Source organism: Camarhynchus parvulus, chromosome 1 (assembly GCF_901933205.1).
Source record: "Camarhynchus parvulus chromosome 1, STF_HiC, whole genome shotgun sequence".
In the NCBI taxonomy this organism is placed as follows: domain Eukaryota; kingdom Metazoa; phylum Chordata; class Aves; order Passeriformes; family Thraupidae; genus Camarhynchus; species Camarhynchus parvulus.
The window spans coordinates 10,500,053-10,526,252 of record NC_044571.1 but is presented as its reverse complement, the minus strand read 5'-3'; the positions used below and the strand labels follow the sequence as shown (position 1 = coordinate 10,526,252).

Here is a 26,200-nt window from a genome sequence, read left to right as displayed (position 1 = left end):
GCGGCAGGTCTTTGAAATAGTTACTTTGTTATTTGCCATTGAGGCTTACTTCCTACACTGTCTAGTGAATTGAGATGTAAAAGGACACTTGTACAAAAAATTTATCATGAATTCCATGAATGTTTTAACATGAGTGCTGGCAGAAAGCCAAGAACTATGAGTCTTTACTGTCTTAGATCAATCCAATCTTAGCTAAGATTTGAGTTCACAGAAAAAATAAAATAAATCAATGGTTCTACAACATGGCACCTCATTCTCCCTGCCTAGAATGTGGGAAGGTGTCCTGGGTTGACTATATGATGCTTTTATCCCCAAATCGTCTCATTGGTTTATGCTGAATAATAATAAGTTTTGCACCTTTAAGACTTGTTGCAGAGAGTGAAAGGGAGAGAAGAATCGCACAGTTCTTTTTTTTTTCGCTCAGAATTGCACGTACTCCCCCACATTCCCCCTCCAGGACTGTGTTGTTCGGGAAGAAGACGGAGAAGAGAGTCTCCTTTGCTTTTGGTTAGTTTTAGCTGGCTGAGGAAAGAAGAGTCTGGACTGTGGTTTTTTTTTCCTTTTCTTTGGACCTCTTGGAACCTGCTCTGGACTGAACACCCAGGGAGCACCGGCAGCTCACCTGTGGCCACCGGCAGCCGGGCCGCCTGTGAGAATTCAACAGGACTGTAAGGGGTGAGCTGGGTGAACCGGGGTTTCTCATGGTATTTTTTAGAGCGGATTTTATTGTTTTATATTGTATTATTGTTTATAACTTTTTACTTTTTTCAAGAGGTATTTTTGAGATTTTAAATTTTGTCTAAAGGTCACCTTGCATTGAAAGCTTCACATACATCTGGAAATTAAGAAAAGATATTCTATGAATAATTTTGGTTTGGCTTTCTTACACATCTCCATATCTTTGCTTGGTACTTTATGAGAGGCCGCTGAGGGTTTAGTTCTACTTAGCATTGGCTGGAAAAATGGCACATTCCCTCTAACATTCCCACTTCCATAATATAGGTATTTTACTGCAAGCATCTTCTTCTCTTCTCTTGAATATTGCAACACCATTTTGTTATACTTAGCGTCTACTAGTAATTGATATTTACGTTAATATCCATGCCTTCCTGCTGGGAAGAGTACACACTGGATGATCAGCACCAGCCATGATTTTTCTATTGTTTGTTCATTATTTTCCTTTTCAAAATGTCCTGTTAACCAAATGGGCAAATACCTTACCATTTATCTACAAAAATATCTCATGCAATAAATAAAATGAGTACCTAGCAAACAATATACATGCCAAAAACTGTTTACCCGTTCTATCTGACAAATAAAAAGTACATACGGAGCTGTCAAAATCCACTGGCAAATAGGAAAGGATTTAATTATTTAATCACAACAAATAGCTAAACAACCATAGTTGCAAAGCCTGGAATATCAATCTATCTCTCAAAAGTCTTTTTATAGGATCCTGAATTATCAGAGCAGGAATCACTTCTGCTACACTTTGCCTTGATATTTTCTTCTTTTGAATCCTAGTCTGTTGTACTATCTTTACCACCTGCTGAGTCTGATGGCTATTTGAAATCTTTGTAGCTAGACAGTAAATAAACTAGAATTCAAGCATTTTCTTGCAAGGAAGTTCACTATTTCTTTGTAAATATGTCTACTTTCATTTGTGGGGCAAAAACGTCTGTCAAACCAATATATGCCTCTTAAAAACTTATCTCAAACTCTTGGAAAATATAGATTTTTAATAAAACTAAGTCAAGATATTAAGACTAAACCATTTCTCCAACATCAGTGTTGAGAAAATTATCCAGGAATTTTTTTTCCCAGACCAATTTATCTTCTGAAATTTAACTCAGAGCCAGTTCTTTCAGAAAATTTTCATCAGTTTTCTTGACAAAGACTATCAGAGAAGGATTGAAAAGAATAAAATAAATGAAGAAAAAATTAGACTACAAGTCAAAAGAGCTTAAAATGGGAAGCATTACAGGGTTAGCAAAAATTATACTAATGTGTTTATCAATGATGAATCTGAAAGACTTTGGAAAGCTCTGGAAACCATCTCAGTTCTTTAACAAGATACAGTCACACAAAAGTATTGGAAAAGTTTCAAGATGACTGCTCCAATTATTGAGAGGAAACTTTTTCAGTATAAAACTTTATGCTGAAAGATTAATATTTTTCAAAGGAAAACAGTGACTTAAACATGTCACATGGACCATATAGTTCAGACAATTCTTCTTGATACCTTATCTGATCCATGGGATTACTTATTAAGGCTTGTGATTTCTTTAAGAATTCTTTATCATCAAAGAAACAAAATTACCTTGCAAAACCCTAACTGTATGTGCTCCCCCTGAAAACATATTCACCCCCGACCATTTAGAGAGATGAGTCTGTGCAGGGAATGTCTCCAGTCAAATTCAAAAAATACAGAAAAATAAAACAAAACAAAACACTTATTTTGATATATGGTGCAAAATGCCTGTCTGAGGAGACACCACAAGAGCTCAATTTTGACCATAAATTTTAATGTAAGATTCTGCTCATTTAGAAAAGCAGTTATTTGGCAAAAAGTACCAAAAGAGCAGAATCTGAGTTCACCCCAGAACATTAAAATCATAAAATGTAACCCAAATCCATTGCTGTTTAAGTGCAGTTGCCTTTAAAGGATTATTACAGGTTTAATTTGGGAAGCAATTTGTCTGATAAAAGTTCACTGCAGCTGGATTTTTATTAGCAAATATTATTTGTATTCTGATGGACATAACTACAAGTTTGACTGTTTGTTAAGAATGACTACAATAAACCTGAAGTGTTCCCAAACTAATCAGTTTCTAAATACATCAAAGTCTTCAAAAAGTGATCCAGTAGCCAATTTTTATAAGCCTTATAGTTCACAAGTGTTTTGGTTCCTGCATCTATATGTTTGGTCAATGATCAAATCCCTACTAACATTAAGGGATGAGTGAAAATGAGGATGATATAAAACACAAATTAGTTCTATACCAAAAGATACAGGTCTAGCAATACAAACAATATCCAACGTTTTCCTACACAGTGTTACATAATGTATACAAAGCCACACACAGAGCACAAGTTAAAAATGTTTATGGAAATGTTTCTTAAAATTTTCAAATACACAGCTACTAATATAACTGTTCCTTTTTAGTAATATTTTGCTTTCTCCAAGCTCTGATCAACCAACAGTTCTGACACTATTTTTGTCAAATGGTTTTACTATTTGTGTTTACTCTTTGTATCAAACTAGTGGCAAAATAACTTTGAAAGAGGAGACCTTAAAGGCCTGCTGCACAGCCAGAAAGATTATATTTCTGTATATAAATTGCTGATCTAGTTTCTTTAGACTGAGAGAAAAATTCTGAAACATACTTTACCGTATATAGTACTGAGAAGGAAGATAAGACTTGAGCCTAAAAAATACAAGAAATCCTCTGTCCTCAATGGAAGAAGCTAGGATTTTCACAGAATCAAAAAGTAGAAACCACAGAAAACTAATTTCTAAATGCTGTACATCACCTAATGCTGTTTGCTGCTATTACAACAGTAATAGAAAATCCCAGTATTTTAATATTACCTGCTGCTATCCCAAATGAGATTTTTAACACTGTGCTAAAAAAAAAAAAAAATAAAACAACATTGCCTTTCTATCCACAAAAAAATTGAGATGCTCAAAGCTGATATGAATTTTCAGAGGTTACGTGGGGGTTTTTACCATGATAAATAAAGGATGTTGTTATTTCTTCTATCAGAGTGGGGGTTGGGGTTTTTAAAAGGCTTTTTGAGATATGAATACAACATAAATACTTATTACAGGTTCTACTGTTATTTCCAAATGCATCTTTTTAGAAAGCAGAAGCTCTCAGATTCCTTAGATGAAACAGAAATCTGACAGATACATAAATTATTAACAATTTACATCTCTGCAATGTAAACTCATTACAGGAGATATTTCCAAATTCCTATGGCCACTCCTAGTGTGGCACCTGCCTCAGCCACAAGATCTAAGATGAAGGCACAGAAAAGCATTTATAAAAGTGCAGCCACAACTCAGATGTAACTTTTATTTATTTTACCTTTTAGCCTCAAGGACAAGGGTGAACTTTTCAAAGCCTGTTCAAAAATCTGCAGTAATCTGCCCGACAAGGCTGACCAAAACATTTTGAAAGAGCTTTCATAAAACCCAATGTATATATTTTGATCTCATTTTTATTTGGAAGAACCAAAATTTGCAATTGAAAGTGCATGAGAATGTACTAGTAAAATGAAATGCTTACTCTTAAAAAGCAGGAAAAACAAGTAAGATTTCATTCTGAAATTGATGTATCAGAAAATTAGGAATAAAAAGTATCTCCAAAATGGTGCCTTCATAACTAAGGGGAAAAAAATGGTGGAAATTGTAAACTTGGTAAGTTTTACTCCAGATACATACTTTTGGTCATTTAAAAAGTCCATATAGAGACATTAAGCTGTGACAGAATCATGAGTCCCATCTGAGATTTGCTGTTACCGGTGACTTAATTCCCAGACTGTGAAAACAAGAGCCTATATATAGTTCATTCTTATTCAAACAGCAAGAAACAAGCAAGATTATCAGACAAAGATTATAAGGTGTTTTGCTTAAATGTGTACATGCTTCTCCCTCAGTCTCCCCTAGGTCTCAAAATGACATTTTCCTACATTCATGTTTACACTAATGGTATGATAACAGCAGGAACCACATGAGTAGTAATAGTTTACTCTGACACTCACTGCTGCCACTAAGACCTTGAAGCAATAAACTCTGCACTCTCTGAAGGGTCAGCCAGTAACTGCAGTGTCTACTCACAATTACTGACTGTTTTTGCTTCTTTTTTAAACCAGGGATTATTCTCTGCCCTGTTTTTTAACTCCACCAGTAGATTGCATGTTAAATTCAAAATGAAAGCAATCTTTGCAAGTAACCTGAAAGAATAGCCCTGGACTTGCTGATAAACAAAACTCAATGTATGAAATACTGCAGAACTGTAAATATTGAAATGTGGAAACTAAAACTGATGATTTTAAAATTTATTTAAAAAAAAGTTAAATCAAAGGTCAAAATTTTTTCAAAGGCCATTGAAAGGCCTACATGAATAAGCATAGTGATCACAGTCTATTAATTTGCTGAATAAAATTCACATTTCACAAAATTAACTGCTAGTGAAAGGCACAAATTACATACCGACAATTAAGTGAGAGCAGAAGCCTGGAAGAGTCCACTTACACAGACAGTGCTACTGATTTTTTCTTATTTTCTGTAGAAATGAATGGCCATAAACCTAAACCACTATGAAACTCCCAGAGGAAAATGTTAGTTTTTAAACAGGTATTTCCTTAATAAATTCTTTAAAATTGATGGTTGAGACCAACAGAGTCCATTCAAAATGCTGACCTTTGTAGGTTGTATTAAATAGGGCCACAAGAGCGGCATGAAGAAAATATCCTCAGAAGTTTAACACATTTGTGTTTGCCTTTTAGAATTACAGGTTAGGATTTATGGAATTAAAAGTGCTGCAGAATTCAAGTATATCTGTTAATAAAATATTTGGTGGCAGAGCATACCTTTAATCTGTCTGAATGTCTGTTCTGATTTGATGCATGAGTGTGAAGAAGCCTTGGACTAATACACCAGCACTATCCTGGTTAAGTGTACTTGATGCTATATCTGCTTTTTAAACCTGCAAAATCAGACCTAATACCTCTGCTGAACAGTAAAGGTCTTGCTTATTCTTTTTCAGGTTCCTTACAGTATTAAATATTGATTTAGTAGCACCACAACCTTTGCAACTTAAGCTACATCTAAAATAAGTGCCTTCTTAGCAGCAAAGATAGAGATAGAAAGAAGTGAAGTCAAAATAGCAAAGGAACAAAACTCTGGTTTTAAAAATTTGGTGTATGATACATTTTTATCATATCATGCTTTATTCTGATATTTTTGTCATTCAGTAGGAGTGAGCATGGCTCTTCTCAATTTGCTGAAATAACAAATAGTAGTCAGCATGTAATACACTCACAAAACTCATATACACTACTGAAAGCTGCAGTTTGGTTTTTCAAAACCTGGAAATGCAGTGAGGGGTGGGGTGAGGCAGGAAGGGCAGGAGGAAAAAAGCCTAAAATATATCCTGTTACCTAGTTCCTACTGAAGAGCCCGAAAATTGAAGGCAGATCAAGGGAGTTACAGCATCTGAATCAAAAATAGTGCTCAAAAATGGTAATATTAACAGTCACCAAAACTGTACGTTTGCTAAGAGTATTTGAGATATTTTCAAAGAGGCTAATATTTGAGAGAGAAAATGGGACAATATTTCAAGACATTTTACATTTTCCACTTAGCTTTTATAAATATTTAGTCTAGAGAAACTGCACAGGTAACTATAAAAAAAAAGAAAAGAAAATTAGAGACGGAAATCCAGTAACTAAAGATTTTATAACTTCATATGGAGATAAATTCATTACTTTTATTTTATTGTAAAACCTTTCATAAAGCTAAAATGATATAAGGTAAATGGAAAAGGGCAATTGAAATCTAAACAGCCAATTCTGAATAGACAATAGAAAAAGCCATGTGCTGGATGGGTGATTGCATACTCAGTAAGAGAAGGCAATACTTCCTCAAGTACAATCCAAAAAAAAACCAAACATTGGGAAACACAGCATTATTTTGAGATACTACAGGGAAGAGTAGGGATTCTGCTGCTAGAGTGTCTGTACCTTCCTTTTATTCCCATCTCAATGTGCTATTTCTGACACCGAGGCAAGCTAAAATCACCTGAGGTTAATTCCATCCCAAACCAACAAAACACAATGCTGAATGATACAACAGGTAGCTTGTACTTTTCCCCTATAAGACTTTATGGACAACTGATTTTATATGAAACTTGAGAAAAGCAAAATGGAAAAAAAGAGTGAAACCTATACAAGAAAGTGTCCAACATGGACCAATTTGGCTGTAAATTGAAACTAAGCTGTTCTTGGCTTTGTTTTGACTTACTAAAAAATACAGCAGAAGTTTTACAGGACGAAGCTAAAGTTCTATGAAGGACAATTCCTAAATTTTAGGTGAAGATAAAGTGTAAAATTACTTCTAGATATCTTAAAACAAAGAAAAAATTTAGTGTGCATAACAGCATCTTCAATAATAACTCCTGTTGCCCAATAACTTAGGTCAGAGTACCATTTGCAGGTATAATGCAATACTTTTTATATTCAATAGACAATCCTTCTACAGGGCATGAAAATTTGATTATTTTCAGCTAAAAAAATCAGAGAAATTTTTAATATCATTATGAGAGACTGAGAAAATTCATAGCTATTAAGGTTCAGTTCCATATAGGATATGTAGGAAAAGAGAACCCTCACTGACAGAAATTCATGGGTACAAATTGATTGGATGCAAGAGTTTTAAATTCAAAGAGGTTTCTTGGTGAGTCATATGGCTACACATACTGAATTTTCTCACTGCATGTGTGAAGTGGCTACACCTACATGAAAACCATTTACCTGGATATTATAGGCTTCTCTATGTATGGCACATAAACAGTATAAAAAGGACAAATGAGGTCTTTAAGAAAGTTAACTGCAGCCAATGAAAAAAGGCTATTTCCAATTTAAAAGCATATAGTAAAAAAAATTACATACACATCTTGAAAAAGCTGAAACGATAATTTTAATAATTTATATATATCATGATCATTCCTGCATTGAAATGTTAAAGAAACAGGGTAGAAAAAAACTTAAAATAACTTGTTTTTAATATTTTAGGGATTATTTCACCAAGAATGCAGCAAATAGATTAATGTGCTGATCTCTTTCCTCAGGCTGATCATGAGGAAAAGCAGTCTAAAATGTGTCATGCCAATACTTTTTAAAAATGCAAGCTTTTACTGAAGGGTTACTATGCACTTTCCATTTTCCAGGAAATTATTTAAAATCTACCTGCAATGTAATTTAAGAAAAAACCCTTAAATCTGATTATCTGAGGAAGAGAACTGCTCATGCTCAACAGTGAGAACTTCTTAAGCCCATACTCTGAGCCTGGAAACATCTGCTCATGTTTTGCATAAATGTAAGCTTCCATTTACATTTCAACAATTTTATACATGGCTAGTATTGGAGAAGCAGAGAAATAGGTTTAGGGTAAGGATGTCTGGTAATTCATAATGTAAAGACTCAGAAATCAACATTTTAATGACTCCTATTTAAACATGCAACAGAAAGAAGGTGTCTTGTCTTTTCTAGCCCATGCAAGCCTCAGCCTGAGGAAACAGAAGTGTGTGTGACACTGATTGGTGTGGAGCAGCATGTGAGAGGCCAAGGAGAATTTAAAATCCTACAACTTGGTGGAATCAGACTGGACTTCAGGACATCATATCCATAATATTTACTTCAAATGCCCCCTGCAAGGTGGAATAGCTGTAAATATGCAACCACAGCAGCCAGCTGTGACTGGGGTGCCAAATGGTATATTATGTGTGTATCAAACAAAATAAATATAGCAGACTTCAAAGTGAAACACAATACATTAAACTTAGTTAATAAATAAAAGGAAAACCATAAGTATTAAAACATTACAACAATTACCATCTAAGCATAATAGCAGCACTATAATGCTTTACTTTGTGCTCTGAAAAAAAGAAATCCTTCTAGGTATTGTATCAGGAGGGCAAATTGTGAAAGAAGGGCCTGCATGGTCCCCAGATTTGCCCTAAAACAGGACAGATGCATACCACAAATCAGTATTACAGGAGCACCTTGTTTATTAGACATGTTTCTGACTTCACTATAAAAAGGTTCTCTCACATTTTTCTCAGATCAGAATTATTAATTGTCTTCATGGTCTTCACTCACAGAAACAAATGGACAGCAAAATTTCAGTATTCAATTAAATCCAGGAATGTTTTATGATGCAGTATAGGAGCAATTTCCAAGCACAGCATTTTCATGGATGCCTTTATTAAATAACTTAAAGAAATTTAAGTTTTTAATGCTTTAAATGCACCAATCTCTAGTCCACTGCAATACACTTAGACCCTAAATATACATTGTAGTAGTTCATGAATGAGTGCTATGGTAGAGGCTTGTTGAGTCAGCTTGGACTAAAAGATGAAAGGTTAAGAAATGGTAATTTAATCTTTTCAAGAGTTTCTAGAATTGATACAAATTCTGGGACATTCTAAATGTAACCACCCTTCAGATTACATAGGAATCCGTCTAAACAAAGCACAGCTTATTTTAATGCTCTAGTAGTTCATGTCCAGCTATTGTTCAGCAAATGCAGACAAAGCATTCAAGATCAGAACCAAAGCCTGTCACATTAACCAAAAATTGCAAAATTACACTCATCAAATTTTACAGAATAGCTGCAAGTATGTAAAATATGTATAGTGCTATGTACAACAGCACCTCTTGAAAATACTTCACACATCTGAGCATTCAAGGAGCAGTAGATCACAGCCTTGAAATGCAAGACTTGTTACTTTTTCCATCCAAATATCAATCTTGAAAGATAAACCAAATTAATCTTCAAGAAATATAATATTGATTTTATTCCACAAAGCATTAACAAGATTTGATTTGGAATTCTGTTTTCTGCTCTGACATGTCCAAGAATGATAAACTACAAGTGCAACAGAAACAAGTTGCTAGTCACAAGTAAGACATTGTCAAGAACAAAACTGTTTTGAGAGCCTATTCAAAGAAAGGCTTAGAGCAGCTACACGAGTTCTCCTTATAAATATGTCATAGGGTGAAAGCAATCAGAACAAAACCTCCAAGCTCAAGGACAATGTTAGCACAAGAACAAAAGACAACACAAAAAACCTGAAGAAATACAGCCTAAAACGCAGAAAAGTTTATTGCCCTTAGAAAGCAAGGTTCTGAGCAAGGCAAAGGAACAGAAGCAAAGCATCCAACTGACTACAACAAAACTTGAGGCATTCAAAATAACCTTTATAATGAGATGTTTACCTGAAATTGCAGGTAACAGGACTTCAATGAAAAATTAGGTTCTAAATGTTCTGTTCCTCTCATCCTTTTTATATTCTAGTTAATGCTAACTATTTTTTAGTTATACTATTTTAATACAGGCTACAGTTTCATGCTTTTCTATGAACTCTACTTCCCTGCCTTTTTTTTAGTTTATTTTTCAGTTATGGGGAAATATATCCATGCAATAACCTGGCCAAAATAATGACAAAAGTTATGTGGCGTGTCTGACTATGCTTGGAAACTGTGATAAAGCATTAGATTAAAGATGCAAAAGAGCTTTTCCACATATAGCATACATATACATATTTAACAACTAATAGTACATCAACAGAGCACGTGAAAGAAAGCTGGAGAATAATCAGTGCAGTCAATATAATGTAAATAGGAGTTAGGAATGCATTAGAAAAACAACCAGTTTTATTACATATTTATCATGCATTATGCTAATGAAGAAAATGCAAACAGCCCTAAAAGTGTGTTTAGATAGGACTGTGAAGCAACACAAAAAATAAGCAGGTTAAATCTAAATGTTGGTTGGTGAATATTTTAATCAGCAGAAAGATTTCTAAATATGGAGCAAGGGCTAAGGATAAAAGAAAAAGAACATGTAAAGGTTTAAGAAAATATATACTCCTGGAAAAAGATGGAACTGCTAATTCCACCATTATCATATTATCCCTTGATATTTAACTTGTACTTACTAATTATATTTTCTTGAATTATATATTTTTAAAATTAAATAAATTACATAATATTCAGATTCACCAACTGAATATACATTTGTCCATTAATTAGCATTATTATTGCTAAAGAGGTTATGTAATGTCAGGCCTTAATCAATGTTTTTCGAAACAAAAAGTATTTTTTAAAGGTCAAAACAATTTAAATACCAACTTTTATTAGCACTTTTAGGGGGGGAAAAAAGGTTCATAAGAAGATGTGCTTGAAAATTGACTTTGGAATTTAGAATTGACTTTTCCAGGCTGAGTAATTAAACAAATAAGCAACGCTACAGGTACAGGACTCAAACAGAGTCATGATGAGACTAACATTCATAACTACAGTTATGGGAGCAGAGTCTAGGATTGTAAATGAGAGCAGTGGAGGCCAACATTTTCTTCAAGTCTTTGTTTAATTACCCAGTGCTAGAGAGACGGACTTTAGCCCAAACATAAGGAAGGGATTTAATGGCTATTAGCTAAGAAAACATACATAATCCAAAAATAATGCAGAAAAGGTCACCTTCACAAAGAACTCGGACTGTTCTGAAGACCTGAAATTAGGCTTTGAAACAAGGCCTGGAATATCTAATAAACACCTAAATAAATGAAATATATGTCCAAACCCACTGGGAAATTTTCATTTCACATTTAAGCAGTGTAAAGTTTTGAAGTAAAACTACAAAAATATTTTAATACAAAGGTTACCAGTGTCTCCTCTCATTGACTTGTTTCCCTAGATTAACATAAAAAGCCAACAAAAACCATAAAACTGAAAAATCTCCCAGAACTAAAGGAAAAACTAAGCAGCTCTCAAAACTTTAAACTAACAATATATAATGTTTTTTAAACTACAAATAATTATTAAATATCCCAAAATAATCATAAAATGAACCTTATTCTGATTAGCTACTTTTTGCTTCGGGTCTTTATTTGACTGGCTAACTCTAGAAAAATCTTTGGACCTGGTTGCACAACCATTTCCATCAAGCAGCTTGCGCAAGCTGCCCAACACTAATAATTTAGCCCATTTTACCAAAAATATAGTGATTACATCAAAACTGAGCCTGCAGGATTCAGATAGTACAAGTGAGTGACACCGGCGACAGAGAAGTGGCACGTTTCACTAACTTGCAGCATTAACAGTTTAGTAATATATATTCTGGGCCTGCACAAAACATTTTTGATAAAACATGAGAAGTTCTAATAGCTTAGAAATAGCACATTTCCAAATCCAGAGCAATAGATTTGATGCAGACTGAAGCACTCAGTCTGTGAAAGACAGATAAAGCAGCAATGGGAGCCAAGTGCCTTCCCCACACTATTCTCCCTCTCCTCTGAGCTGACCAGAGACCTCAGCATGAGCAGAAGGCATGCTAGGATCCTCTCAGTTCTGGAGCACACAGATAAGAAGTGAACTATATTTTAAACCTCTGAAATAGTATGAAATCTTTATGCCAACTAACCAGCAAAGCTATACAGCGCATGCACTCACAACAGCAAAACCACATTCTTCTACAAACCTGAGTCAAGGGACACCAGAAGACAAACACCATAGTTAAACGTCCCAAAAAAAGATATAGTGAGCAGTTGCAAGTGAACTTAAGTGTCCAGAACTTAAGCCTCACCTGCATGATTATTTTCAGTTCAAAGGGACTCCCTGCATAATTTCTTAAGCCTCTCATCTGAACTTTGGGGCTACAAGGATACCATTTAGCAATGCAACTTGCAAAAATGGTACTAATTATACAAGTAAGACTAAAAATGAAATATTCTACACCAGGATAAATAAAGGAGTTTAAAACAAGCAGAATCAAAATAAAATACTTACAAAAACATATTTTCTATGTTGCTCTTAGCTTTGAATAAATAGCAAAAATTGACAATACATTATTACTGAAACATGTTCAAAAACCTTACAGGTCAGGTTATTTTTGTTATGTTTGTGTTCTATCAATTAATTTTAAGATCAACTCAAATATTATAGCTTCCTGAAGATCCTGCTAGAGAAAACATGAAAGAGACAGGTAAGTATCTCCAGGTAATCTGTTAAAACAAAGTTTTTACACATGTATTTTTATTGCCTTGCTTTTATAAAATATGCCATAGACAATGATAATTCCTCATAAAAATGTCCCAGCCTTAGCAAGTTACCCAACAAAGAGTTATGGATTTAAGACAGAGTATGATTTTTTTGAAGTACTGTTTCTGTTCTTAGTGTTGCACTGGCCATTGCAACAGATATTACTGAGAAGAAAGTCAGGAATGGACTAGTAGAAATTTATTAGTTTAATGAGAATTAGAAATCCATAAAAGCTCGTAAATTTTCTGTTTCTTGTATTTGGCCAGACTAGCCAAACTATAAAGCATCCATAATGGAGATCTTAAGTCTTTCAGAAGACAGCAGATAACTCTGGGATGTACAGTGAGGTGTCTCACCTCTAGGTCATTCCTTTAAAAAAAAAAACCAAACAAGCAGTGAGAATGGAAAATCACTATCATCTGAACATCTTGTGTCTGTTGAATAGCCAATATGCAATATGTCTGTAGTATCAATTCAATTCCTAGTGGAGTAAATAACAAAACAAGTACTTAAGTTCCAGTCCATCACTCATAGAGGGAACCTCAGCAGAAAAACATGCATATAAAGAAAGCGCAATTAACACCAATGTCAAAGCCTCCCCAAGTTACATACAGAAATTATGTTGCCTACACAATCCAAAGATGAATTAGCAATCCTGCTTTCAGAACAGTTCACAAAGTTAAATTTATTAACACACCCAATGATAATATTCTATTTCAGTTGAAAATACAGTGGTGCTACATTGACTGATCTGAATCCCTCCCCAAAGTTTTCTCGAGCCTCTATTTTGCATAGGACACAACCTCTCTTTCCCACCTTCTGAGTCCATGTTTCCTTCAGCACCCCTGCTGCTGGACTCAGTGAGAGAACAGCTTTGCAACTGGTGGACCTCCAAGTCCACCTTTCTCATTTAATGTGCATTCATGTACTGGTTTTTACATAAGGAGGATGAGAGATACCTCATCACAGAAGTGTTTTTTAAAAACTTCATTGTCCCATGTTCCTGCCCTTCTCTTCATCTTATTGAATCCTTCCCTGACACAATCAGACTACAGCCCTCATCACAAAGTTAGACACTGGTTGCCGAAGATGTTCTTTATCCACTTTGACAGTCCTGTTAAGCAGGCATTGTTCCTCAAACAGGTCCCCACAGTGGAAAAAGCCAAAGTCCCCAGCTGTGACACCAGATCCAAAGTCAAAAGCTGATCTGAAAATATGCCCAGTCCTCCTTGAGCTTTTCCTCTTTACCAGCAGGAGAGGAGAGCACCCTGCCCTTCATCCTCACCAGAACTCTGCAGTCACTCTTTAGATACCCAGGCACTACCCATTGATCAGTGACCAAATGAATGAGCAAGGAGGAGCATCCAGAGGGTCAGAAACACATTGGGAGACTCTCTGCAGCCTCTTGGATCCAAGTGGCTGACAAGCAACAAACCTCTCAAGACGTGGATATATTTGCAGAGGAATGCCTCCATCTCCTGTGAGAGACACTCTCCAGGAAATGTCACCCTCCTTTTCTTCACCCTGGCTGAGGTGTCCCTGTCTCTGATGCTTCCTGTGACAGAGACTTAGCTTCCTCACCTGTTCCACAGGCTCTTCTTCAGGGCATAACTTTTCCAGAGAGCATCTGGGAGCTGGTGTGAGTTAGCTTGTGCCAACCTCTGCTGCAGGCTTGTGCCTCTGTCAGCTCCAGAAGAGCAGCCAGAGGTTGATTGCTATCAGCTTCCCCTAAACATCTTATCTAGAACTCCCCATCAGGGAGCATCAAGCACCAGCTCAACTGCTTAGAAAGAATTGATATAATCAGGGGGCAGGAGCACAATAAACAGAGGCAGCCAAAAGAACCACAGCAGTACCCAAATGACTTCAGAAGACTTTAAGAGTAATAAAAAATAATTAGGGAATGGTAATTTCCCCCTTACATGAGCAATCAGAGTATATACTGATGAACACTATGAAACATTTTCTGAACAGATAACGTATACCTGAGAGTACACTGATAATGCTCCTTACAAACATTAAAACTCATTCATACATTACATGGCATCTGGTTTAATTCTGAATAATGCTTTGAGAAAATGAAGCATTACATAAAATCACAGTAGGCTTCAAAAAACAGTTTAATCCACAGGTCTTTAAGAGAAAAAATTAGCCATCCTGTAGGAATGTGCCCGCTGTTGACAGAGTGACTAAATTATTCTTTGTCTTCTTAAAAAGGCAAAAAGCCCAGAAGTTTCTGTCCCAATTTGGTACAAAGACACCTCATAGAACCTTTTGGACACCACCTCAGACCCGGGGCTGTCCAATTGGACAGAGGCTGAGAGGTCCTGTCTAGGTAATTCACAAAGGAAATAAACACTTTTGTGCTGTGTTTCATCAGGAGCAAGAACCTATTGCCCCTGGCTCAGTTTTTCTCTGTAAGAGCTTTTGTTATTTTGTCTTTTATTAAACCTTTTTCTGTTTCCTACATTGCCTCAGAAGCCATCCTGCTAAGTTTATGCCATTCAGGGTAGCTGGGCTATCTGGGGTGTGATAAGTTCTCTGAGAGCTCATAAGACCTGGTTCGAGGAGAAAACTCTCATCATCCAGTTTTCTAGCAAGGTTTCAGAGGTACCCATACCTATACATGACAGGTATATGCCTCCTTAAACCCAAGCAATAGGTCCAAAGATGAGTTCACCAGTAAGTCACTAAATAAAATTCTTTTACCCACAGTATACACAGAGCCAGACCACGTTAACATAACATTTCAGTGTGGCCACACAATCTGTGAATCTACAAAATAACTGCAGTGATATAAAACTTGAGAATTTCAGCATATTTCCAACATGCATAAAGCATTTAAATCAATGAAAATACCAAAACATTTATATTACCATTCTGCGCACTGTATAGTAATATTGTGGCTAACAGTACTGATTATATTCTAACAAGTATTTGCTAAAATACATTTAAGAGGAAAAATAAAGACTGATAAAGCACACTGATGTGGACAGTTTGTCCCTATGGTCAAAGGAATTAAGAGTAAACAAGTCATGCAATGACTTCAAAGTAGATATTAGTAAGCATCTCTTGCAACAGGAAAAGAAAATCAAGAAAACATTCTCTTAATCTACAGTTTTCATTCTAAGAAACATTCTGTACATCTTTTTTTAGGAAGTAAACTGACAGGCTGAGAATTTTTAAACTTAGCATGCAGTTTCACAACAGTTTTATCTTCACCTTAAAGAAGGAAGCCAGGAGAGTTTTTGCAATTCCTACCTTACAAATATTGCACTATCCTAACTCTTTGCTTTGAGAATGCACTAGCACATTTATCTCAGTTCATAAAGAGGAGATTCTAAAGTTAAGCCATAATAAAACCAATGCAAAATAAAGCCCAAACCAAAACCAGAATAAATATTTATAAACCAGTTAAGCTCTCTGAACCATTTCACTGTAAAATAATAGAGAGGAGCAGTGCAGGAGGAAGGAAAGAGATTGTTTCAGAGCTGACTGGCTTAAATGCTGTGAAACCTTCCCCATGGCTGCACCAGCACTGCCCAGCTGCTGACTGAAATAAGGATAACATCAAATCAGATTATGACTAGAAAATTATACTTGTGATTCCACTTGCCTAATGCCAAATTAAAACCTGCTATCATTAAGCTACTGATCAAAGTAAACAAATTTCTTTTCAAAAAAGTGGATTTTCCCTAAAATAAGCATTTCATAAAAGTTACTGGTATGCAAATGAACTTTCATTTGTTCATCTTGTCTCCAAACATAGCATAGAAATGCTGTAACAGACTGAAATTGCCAGAAAGGAGCATAATCTTATTTTTTGGGTATCAGACAGAGATTTTATTTCTTCCTTCAGTGCATCACCATTTTTATCCCAATTTCATTGTGCACTATTTCTATTGCAATTCTGTGTGAGTGACTATGGATGAAATTCTTTCTGTTGCACATTCAATTATTTAAACATAGTGAAGTGTTAAATTATTGTAAACACTTTTGATGGCAGATGCTGATATTTTAAAACGGCACCTGAAGGACCTGTTTCATAATTAGTTATAATGAGCAGAAATGTGGAAGAACTGTTCTAAAGGGATTTCAGCGCTTTCCCATGCTCTAAGAAAAGTGGTTATGTTCAATAAATCACCATACTAAGTTCTTGTTTCTTCAAACCCAGCTTCTGATAAGGGGTATATACACTCCTATGGATTTCTGCACTAAAACTAATTTGCTGAGTTAAGCAGCCAACAAAATCAGCATTGCTCTGAGCTTATACCCTCCTACAGATTTATAAGGCATTCTATAAGAGTACTACTGACTGTTGAAGTAGCTCTCTCTTTCAATTTTACAATACAGAAAATTAAAAGAGGACACCTAAACTAGAAGGGCAAAGAGCCTTGTGGAAAAGAGGAAATTCTGAAGTAAATTAACTGCTCTGTTGAAACAAGTAGCTTATTTCTTCTTCATTTCCTTGCAACCAACAAGAAAGTCTCTTGATAAATAAATAAATAAATAAAGACAATATAGTCCTGAAGAGGTTGGTGGCCGCTTTTTTAGAGAGAAGTTGCATCTTGCACTTCTAAACAGCCCTCAGACATGGAAACCCACTGACTTTGAAAGCCACTACGCAACACATGGAGCAGGTTCCACAAAGACTAAAAGCCTTTTTTTTGCAAAAAAGCAAACTCCTACTTGAGCACTTCTGCTGCTGTAGTTCAATAAGTAAAATGCCTGTTGATATTCAGCAAACAGGAGGCTCTTGGAATAAGAGCCTTGCTGCAATTTATTCCTTTATTAGGCTCTGCTCAAAAAGCCATTATAGAGGTCTGTGTTATGGCTCTCTATGCACACACTGCTCCATGACCCTAAAGAAATTAATAATTCTTTTAGTTCTATATTCTAATTTTATTCTAAGGAGTCAAGTCTCACATCATGGAGCTGTGTAAAATGCTAATAAAAATTAATAATTTAATTTTTCTGTTTGGAATGTAGACTTTTCTTAGTTGCAATAATCACTATAAAAGCAATAACATAACTGTGAAGTACCATGCTATTGCATACATTACAAGGGCACAAATCAAAATACAATTAAGTCCTAAAACATTTTGGTTTCTTTTAAATAACACAGTTTAGGACATAATTAGAGAGATCTAAAACACATAAAACAATGTTTGACAGCAACTCTAAAAAACCTTAAGTTTTAACAAATAGCAGAAAAGTGTTAATATTTTTCTTTACTTAAGTCATAACTAAATCAGACTATCATCTTTGCTTTACTATCTCTAAAGGGCTTAGAAAGGAAACTGTAGAAGAATCCCCCAGATGGTACAAATAATAGGTAATGAATTTGGAAACCGTCCCTATGTGTTTTGACAAGGTCCTCTGGGAAAGCCTTCTTTAAGTATATCTTATATGTAAAGCTTACATACACAATAGGTTATGTAAAGTAAGCTTCATACAGTTAATGGTTGGCATTTTCCCAAAATATTAACATACACTAGTATAATTAATCATACTTACTCAACTGGTTAAGCTTTCTTTTTAATTAACTTAGTTTACTTTGTCCAGGGTGTTTTCTAGCATGAAACAAGACAGAGCACATTCCCTTAGCCTTAGGATTGAGCAGCACAGAATCTGATTATTCTGTTATTACTGTTAAACAAAAAAACAATGCAAGGAAACATCATCAAGAGTCATATTTACAGCTACATGTTGATTTGAAACTGAGCAATTAAAAACAATTTTCATGCCATGCTGTACATCAGAATAATGGGTTGGCCACTGAAGCCAAGTGTCTGGTTGTTTCAGTAACAGAAATGTGAGGGTGAATTCTGGCACTTGTCAGCCTATGATAAGTTTCTAACAGACTAATACTTGTCAGGGGAGTGATAGCTGATTATACAGTAAAATTGTACTGGAGAAAGGTGATGAACACACTATGAAGGAAAGATTTAAAAATCACACGAGTCACTATAGCTCATGGCAGAGTAATTCTGCAGTTCCTTGTTTTAATTTATCACAGCAAACTATCCAATACCAACTTTATCCAACATTTCCCAGTGGAATACTTGTAATATAAAAGCACGGCACAAGCAAATGTACATGAACTTTGATATATCTAGTAGCAAATTAACTACAGTAACCTTGCTACTACTGTCAGTCTGTATTTAACAGGATGGATGCTCTTCCATGCCATGCTCACAGCCCGTACAACTGAGAGAGATGAGTTCCTTCAGGGAGCAGCCTGTACCCATCGATTTTCCACTTACCCCTGACACTTCAGAGCAACCTAGAGTCTCTTCCAAAAAGGGACACCTTTTCATAATACTGAGTGAGCATCTGCCCATTGAGAGCAGGATGCAGTTGGCAGAGTGCTTTGTTTTCTTATGCTCCACACTGCAGCAGCAACGATAATGAAATACAAGATCCGATGAGAGACTACAAGTGTCTGCCTAATAGAGGTAACAGAGCCAGAGCCCACTTTTCTCCTCATGCTGACTGCCAGGACAGGGACAGCATGAGATGAGCAGATGTGCCACAACCTGTGAACAGCAGTCCACCTGGAACAGCACTTATTGCAAAGCTAAAGGACCCAAACTGTAGGAATTCAAATAAAACAACACCTTAGTTTTCAGTGATGCCGAGCACCTTTAGACAATGTGCAAAGCTCTAGTTATAAGATACCTTCCCTCTTCCCAATAGGTACAGAGCAACTTAACTCAGGTACTAATGACTGTTGTCAGTATTTAACACTCACAGAAAGCCATACAGTAGATTAAAGGAGTAGGTCCTATAAAAACTTAGAATTTCCAGACAAGAACTATATGCTCATATACTGCTGGTGTACTATATTTATCATTAACATATAAAGTAAGATGAACCTTTATCAGTTGCACATTACTATAATATGCAAATGGAATCAGAATCAAAGTAAATCAATCTTCAAATTAAATTTCTGTCTGCATTTAGGAAATATTCTGAAGAGCCTCATTTAAAGCAACACATTAAGGAGTAAATAGTTTGATCACAGATTTCTTGGAGACCTTCATGTAAATATTTCATAATTTAAAGGTTAATTTTCAAATTATTTAGACATTTCAAGAATGCATATCGAATAATGTGTTCCATTTTAAATGCTAAACATTGTCCATCCTCTGATACTTATTTCTAAGCAATTCTAAGCTACAATTTTAATTCAAAGGGTGGCTGACTGGATCAGCCACCACTCTGCAGTTTTATTAAATCATGTCTCAAGCAGTTTGATTCTGCACAGCTAAACAACAGTCCATGTTCAGAAAATCAGCAACTGGATTGCAAGTAGCTCATCCATGACAAAAACTAAACTCCTCTGAAGTTTGAAATAAATCACCTTGAATTCAGAGCAACATATTAGGCAAATGTGATACAAAGTTGGAGGAATGTAAATATAACTGTCTATTATAATCTGGATTTTTTTTCCACTTCACAGCTATCTCAGTAATGATAGGCTTTAGCTGAAAACACACATTAAAATAACTGGACAGACTCCTGGATACAAAAGTTCTCTAGCACTATTGGAGAAATATTAACTGCATTTACCATCTGTGAAAGAATAATAATGCTTGGATATAGTGCTTACAAGAATTTTTGCAAGGTTTAAGTAATATTTTAATGTGTTTTATAGATTAAACATCCAATAAGAGCACAACTAACCATTCAATTTTGGAAAAGTAGATGCCTAAAGAAAAAAAAACAAGAAAAAATAATTGCAATATGATTACACAGAAGGAACAAGATTATAAAATAATATACTTAAACCCTGAGTTAAATTGCAGCTTTTAATGAAAATACTACTCTTTTCCACATTTTTTGTACTTTGGATGTTTGAAAGCATCTCTCCCTAAGTTTTCAGACATAATTTAGAGGTCAGGCCTAGTCCAGTATCTTTCCCAAAGCCTGGAATCCTCAAATTTCCTCTCAACAGACAAAATCATGTTCTTGAAAACATGTGTTCTTGACTTCATAGCAAGGGCACTCTCTCAATTCTTCTTGCCTTCAATGAGGCTGGTAAAAATCAGGGGGTTTTCGTTTTTTTTTTTTTCTGAATAAACCTCGAGAGAAGGCTGGATTTGAAACAATGATTCCTGGAAATGGAGAAATTCTACCTGCCAAGCTGTTATGAGACACTTGACATCAGATTGTCATGCCATGAACAAGATCTTCCAAACTGCTTGCGCCACCTAATACCCCATCTGATCTACTTCACCTTGATAAACACTGACTGATGGCTGTGATCTCTGCAGGGTGTACACTAGGAGGGAATGAGGTTAGTGCCATTTGAAATGCTGTGTCCTGCTTCTTGGAGCTGGATTCAGCTTTTCACTGATGTTAGAATTACCACTGGGAGAGACATTCAGTCTTCCAGCCTTGTAATGGATGACAAACAGAGGATTTCCCCCTGTCTAATTCTTAATCAGCACATGGCAGCATGAAATCTTGTATTAATGAAGTGTAAACCCATTGCCATGGGTTTAATTCCTTAATTCTCAGCATAAGGTGAAGATCTTCCCAAGCTTCCATTTGGAGCTTGGGCTCTTTCTAATCCTGGTGATATTCTGTTTAGTTCTATTACATCAATTTGGAATGATTACCTTATATTTTCAGTGGCTCAGGGATAAAAAAAAAAACCCTAATTCTACAGAGACTGTTAAAGGTAAGACAGGTGAAGAGAAAAGACAGGCAGCAAAAATCAGTCCACCTTTATGTATCTTATAAACCTAATCATAACTTTTCAGAAGCAAACTAAACATCTGTGTTTAAGGTAACCAATTACTATTAGACTTTAAAAATGTTTCAACCCTGCCTGCTACCCCCCCCCCCCCCAAAGGGACAGATTAAAAATATTTGAGAGGGGATACAACATTAATTACTGAATTTCATTAGGCTAACAAGCAGAAGAGAGGCAAGAGAAAAAGTTCAAAGAGAGAAATTACTGTAGAAGACTCAGTAGCCCGGATTACAAAGAACTGCTAAAGAAACAAAGCGAGTTTAAAGTTTCCTTCCAGCTCATAACTCCTGTCACACAGGCATTATAGTGTCTATTTATCACTTGCCAGATTGAGATTCAAGAGAAACAATCCAAAAGCAGATCAACAAGGGAGCCAGCAGCATCACCCTGGAAAGTGCAGATGAAAGGGAGCCATGAGGACTTAAATAAAAGCAAGTCAAGAGGGCTGAGGAGCAGTTACCCAAAGTATAATTCAAGAAACTCATATCATGTCCAAATGGAGAAAACCAAAAGGATAATAAATTCTGGCAGGCTTAGCGTGAAAAAAAACCAAAAACAACAAAACAAAACAAAACAGAAAGACTGGCCCAGGAGGAACAACCAGCAAAACATACGAAAACTACTAATCAATCTTCCCTGAAATATCTCCAGAGACAGATCCCTCCTAGAGGCTTTGCAGAAAGAAAGGATCAGCAGAGCAGGAACACGTAAAGACAAGAAGACAATTACTGAGAATCTCAATGACTTATTGAATTTGTATTCAGTACAGTTTCCCACATTGAAATAGTCTGTGACCGTGACCAGCTACAGGAAACAGGGCACAGTATGCTAGAATGGGACTCCAACTCGGAGCAGAAGTGAACAATCACTTCCCTCAAACTGCAGGCAACATTCTAAGTCCTACAGGTGAGTATATTGTTGGACTTCACTGCTGCAAGTGAGACCTGCTGACTCATGTTCAGACAGGAATCATCTGCAGACTTGCTGCAGTACAGTTCCTCCCATCACCCAGGTAATGACCATAAGACACTAGAACATTATCAGCCCCCCACTCCACCCCTGAGGATCACAGTCACACCAGCCACCTGTTGGATTTTGCATCACTGATCATAACCTTTTTAAACCAGGAATCTAGCCAGTTTTCTACCCACATCTCACTGCTTTGGCTCTAAGGATACTATGAAAGGTCTTGCTTGAATCAAGGTAAGAAATATTCATTTACTTCCTCTTATGCCCAGCACTATCCATCTGACCAGAGGAGACTGTCCAGGCATAGTGTTCCCAATCACTTGATTCTCCTTGCATCTGGAGAGTTTCTGGGAGAGCTGGTTCCATAATCTTCTTGATGACAGATAGAGGACTTTAAATTCCCAGATTGTCTTCCATCTCCTTTCTGAAGATAGCTGTGGCATTTTACATTTTTCCAGTCATAGGGAGCTTTACCCAAACATCATGAATTCTTGAAGATCATTGTGGCCAGCATCTCCCTCTGAGTGTGTCACCTCTCACAGCTGGAGGACTACTCAAGGAGGATCACCAAACGATGAGGGATCCAGGGCTGATGCTCCCCAACACCCACTGAAAGGATGCAAAGACCAAAGACACTATTCACTAAATTCTCACTAGGAGAACTTTTCACAGGTACGTCCTACAGACTCGTTTTGTCTGTGTGCATATGCTGGACCAAACCCACTAGGAATGCTGCTCTCCTGGATTCTTATGTGCTACTACAGATTTGTAAGTTAGGCTTGCAGGTCACTGTTGTGCTGTAGCAAACACTTAACCTATACAAATCCTTCACTGAATTGTTTGACTTAAGTGATCGGTTAAGTTAAATGCTGTTAAATTAAAGTGCTGGAAGAGGAAAGGAAATGTGATTAATACTAAGTATTTGTAGATCCAAAGGAATTATCCTTGGAAAACAACATCCTTCTGTTGCATGAATTTTATGGAGATATTCAGCTCAGAAAAGATTTTGTGCTAGCAAAATGTTTCTGAAGAAAATTCCATGAGGTTTTCATTTCAGGATATTATTTTATGGTAAGTAGTAGAACTTTTTATTAGCCACCCACAATTTTATGAAAGCTGCGGCCTCCTAGCATTACTTTTTAAAGAAAATTAATTTTACCTTCCAATTTTAAATTGAAAAGAGCACTGCCAAAGAATAAAAAAAAACAATCCAAACATTCACACCTGCTAATTAACTTTTGATGAAAAATATTTTTCACACATGTAACCCACTCAGCATCCAAGACTGCTCCAGTTCAGAAAGAGGAATTTTCTAGCTATCAATTTTAAAAATAGAACAGTACCTCTTTGCATTTGGTCACATCATATGCAAGAGAAAGAGAAATAAAAGGTAACTCAGGCAAGTACTTCCAGTGTTCCTTGCACTATTTGAAAGACTGTTGTTTTCTAAAGTTAAAGGTAAATTGTGCATTCCCAATGCAGAAGGAATACTTGTCTCAGCTCATTGAACTAAACCATTGTTCAATAAGGCTTCGCCTATACAAATATACAGTTCACATAACACTGAAGGTCAAAAGAGATGAGATCAATCTGAATTTCAGAGGTCAAATATGCCAAATACTTATTTTTAGCTTCTTATGTAGTAATTCTGAATACTAATGCCAAAGCACTTAAGAAAGCACAACAGATACACCAGAAATGTTCCTTATGTTTCTCCATTCCTAACATTTAATTCCCAGAAAGTGTTTTAAAACAAGTGCAGTTCTATAATTTACAGGAAAAAAAATGACCAAAACCACAGAATATTAAGCACAGAAAAGGTATAACATGAATTTATGCATACAATGAAAAATAATAATAGAATAAGCTAGAGACAAAAAATAGTGCTAGAGGTAGCACATGTAAGCTGGGAAAGGCATGATGGAATTCTGCTATGTTATCCTGGATATTTTCTTTGTAAAAACTATTTATGACTGAGTAGAATTCAATGCATATTACTGATATTCTAATCCTGTGTGTTTCCTTTGCACATTATTTCTTGTTAAAAACATCTCTTAAATTCTAGTTTCCATTTCACAACAGAATCCTTTCTTTTAATAAACATGCAAAACCCCCTTGATTAATAAAACACTATTAATCAGTGACACTGGGAGAGTGACTATGCAATTACTGTAGAGTCCATAGAGCAGAAATGCTTCTGAGCTTTATAAAGTCTTTCAGGTGTCCCCAGACTACAGCTCATGGAATTCCATTAGGTTATATGGGAACTTTCTGAAAGTTTGCTCCTGTCAGCAATCACCTTTCACTCTTCACAAGCAGGAATATCCAATATATCAGTTTATAAATATTAATCTTGATACTTGTTTTTCTAAAGGACAATTATCTTCCCGGAGGCAATCTAATAGTGTTTGTAGCCACTCAGGAGAATCAGAGGAATGCAGAACTTAAAAAAGTTAAATCAGGAGGTAAACAAAGGCCACATACACACCATTCCCTCATCATATTCAATTTAATTCACTTAAAGAGATCTTATACTATTTATGGTCTTGTAGGTCATGCAGACAGTGAAAAAGCAAACACCTTCAGAGTTTTACAAAACTGAGCTATAAATGTGTTTCTGTCTTTGGTCCCAGGTGCAACAATGCTGGTTTTAGCTTTCTTGACCTTAGGAGGCCATTGTCAATTACAAATAGCCCAGGCACTGGCAGCCATCACACCTGTAAGACAACTTCCTTCAGAGATGGGGAACACCAGATTGTTTTGTCTTTTAGAGGCCAAATAAATCCTGAATTATCACCTCAACAACGAATTTCAAAGTTCAAAAAAGAAGAGTCAGTGACAGAGCACTAACCAACATCCATTTTAATTTGGATTACACTTGCATTTAGTTACATTTACTGTGCTTGAGGCTTGTGGGTTGACATGGCTGGCAACCAAGCCCCATCCATAAGCAGGTTCACTGCCCATGGGACAGGGGAGAAAACTGAAAGTACAAGAGTGAGAAAACTTATGTGTTAAAATAGACAGTGAAATCACTCAGGAGTTACTGCTGCAGGCAAAACAGACTCAGTTCAGGGCACTTGAGTCCATTTATGGCCGAACAACAAAAGCTGAATTTAAATGCTGACTTAATTATTAAGAAACAAAATATTACATGTAAATATTAGGGGAAAACAACTTTCTCCTCAAAATACCTTTGCCAGGTCCAGCTTTACTTTCAGGCTCACTTAACTTTAAACACCTTGGTTTAGCTCCTCACTGTTCCTCTTTTTCCCTTTTTCACTCCAGTCACCTCTCCTCACTCTTTGTTGTCACAAGTTCCAGCCAGTCCCTTCAGCAAGGCAAGGCACATGGTGCCAGTGCTTAGTGATTTCTCAGTTCAGGTAAATTAAAATACAAACAGAAACTTTGAATAGAAGCTGCTCTTTTTAAAAAAGTAAATTTAAACTTCAAATTTATTGTGTGTGAGTTCTAAAACTGCCAAACAAATACAATAATTTTAATGAGAATTAAGTTGGCAGCAGATTTTTTTTTTTAGGTTTCTCTATGATACAGAATCCCTATTACAAAAGGCATATTAGCCCAAAAAATATTCTTTCTACACTCATTTGTGTAGTAAAAGTCGGAAGTCTAGCTTTT

General features: G+C 35.9%; 1 protein-coding gene across 7 annotated transcripts in view; it reads right to left on the bottom strand.

Moving 5' to 3' along the window:
• DMD (dystrophin) overlaps window positions 1-26,200 on the bottom strand; it is a 1,148,514-nt gene that overhangs the window by 728,041 nt on the left and 394,273 nt on the right. The window lies entirely within an intron of this gene.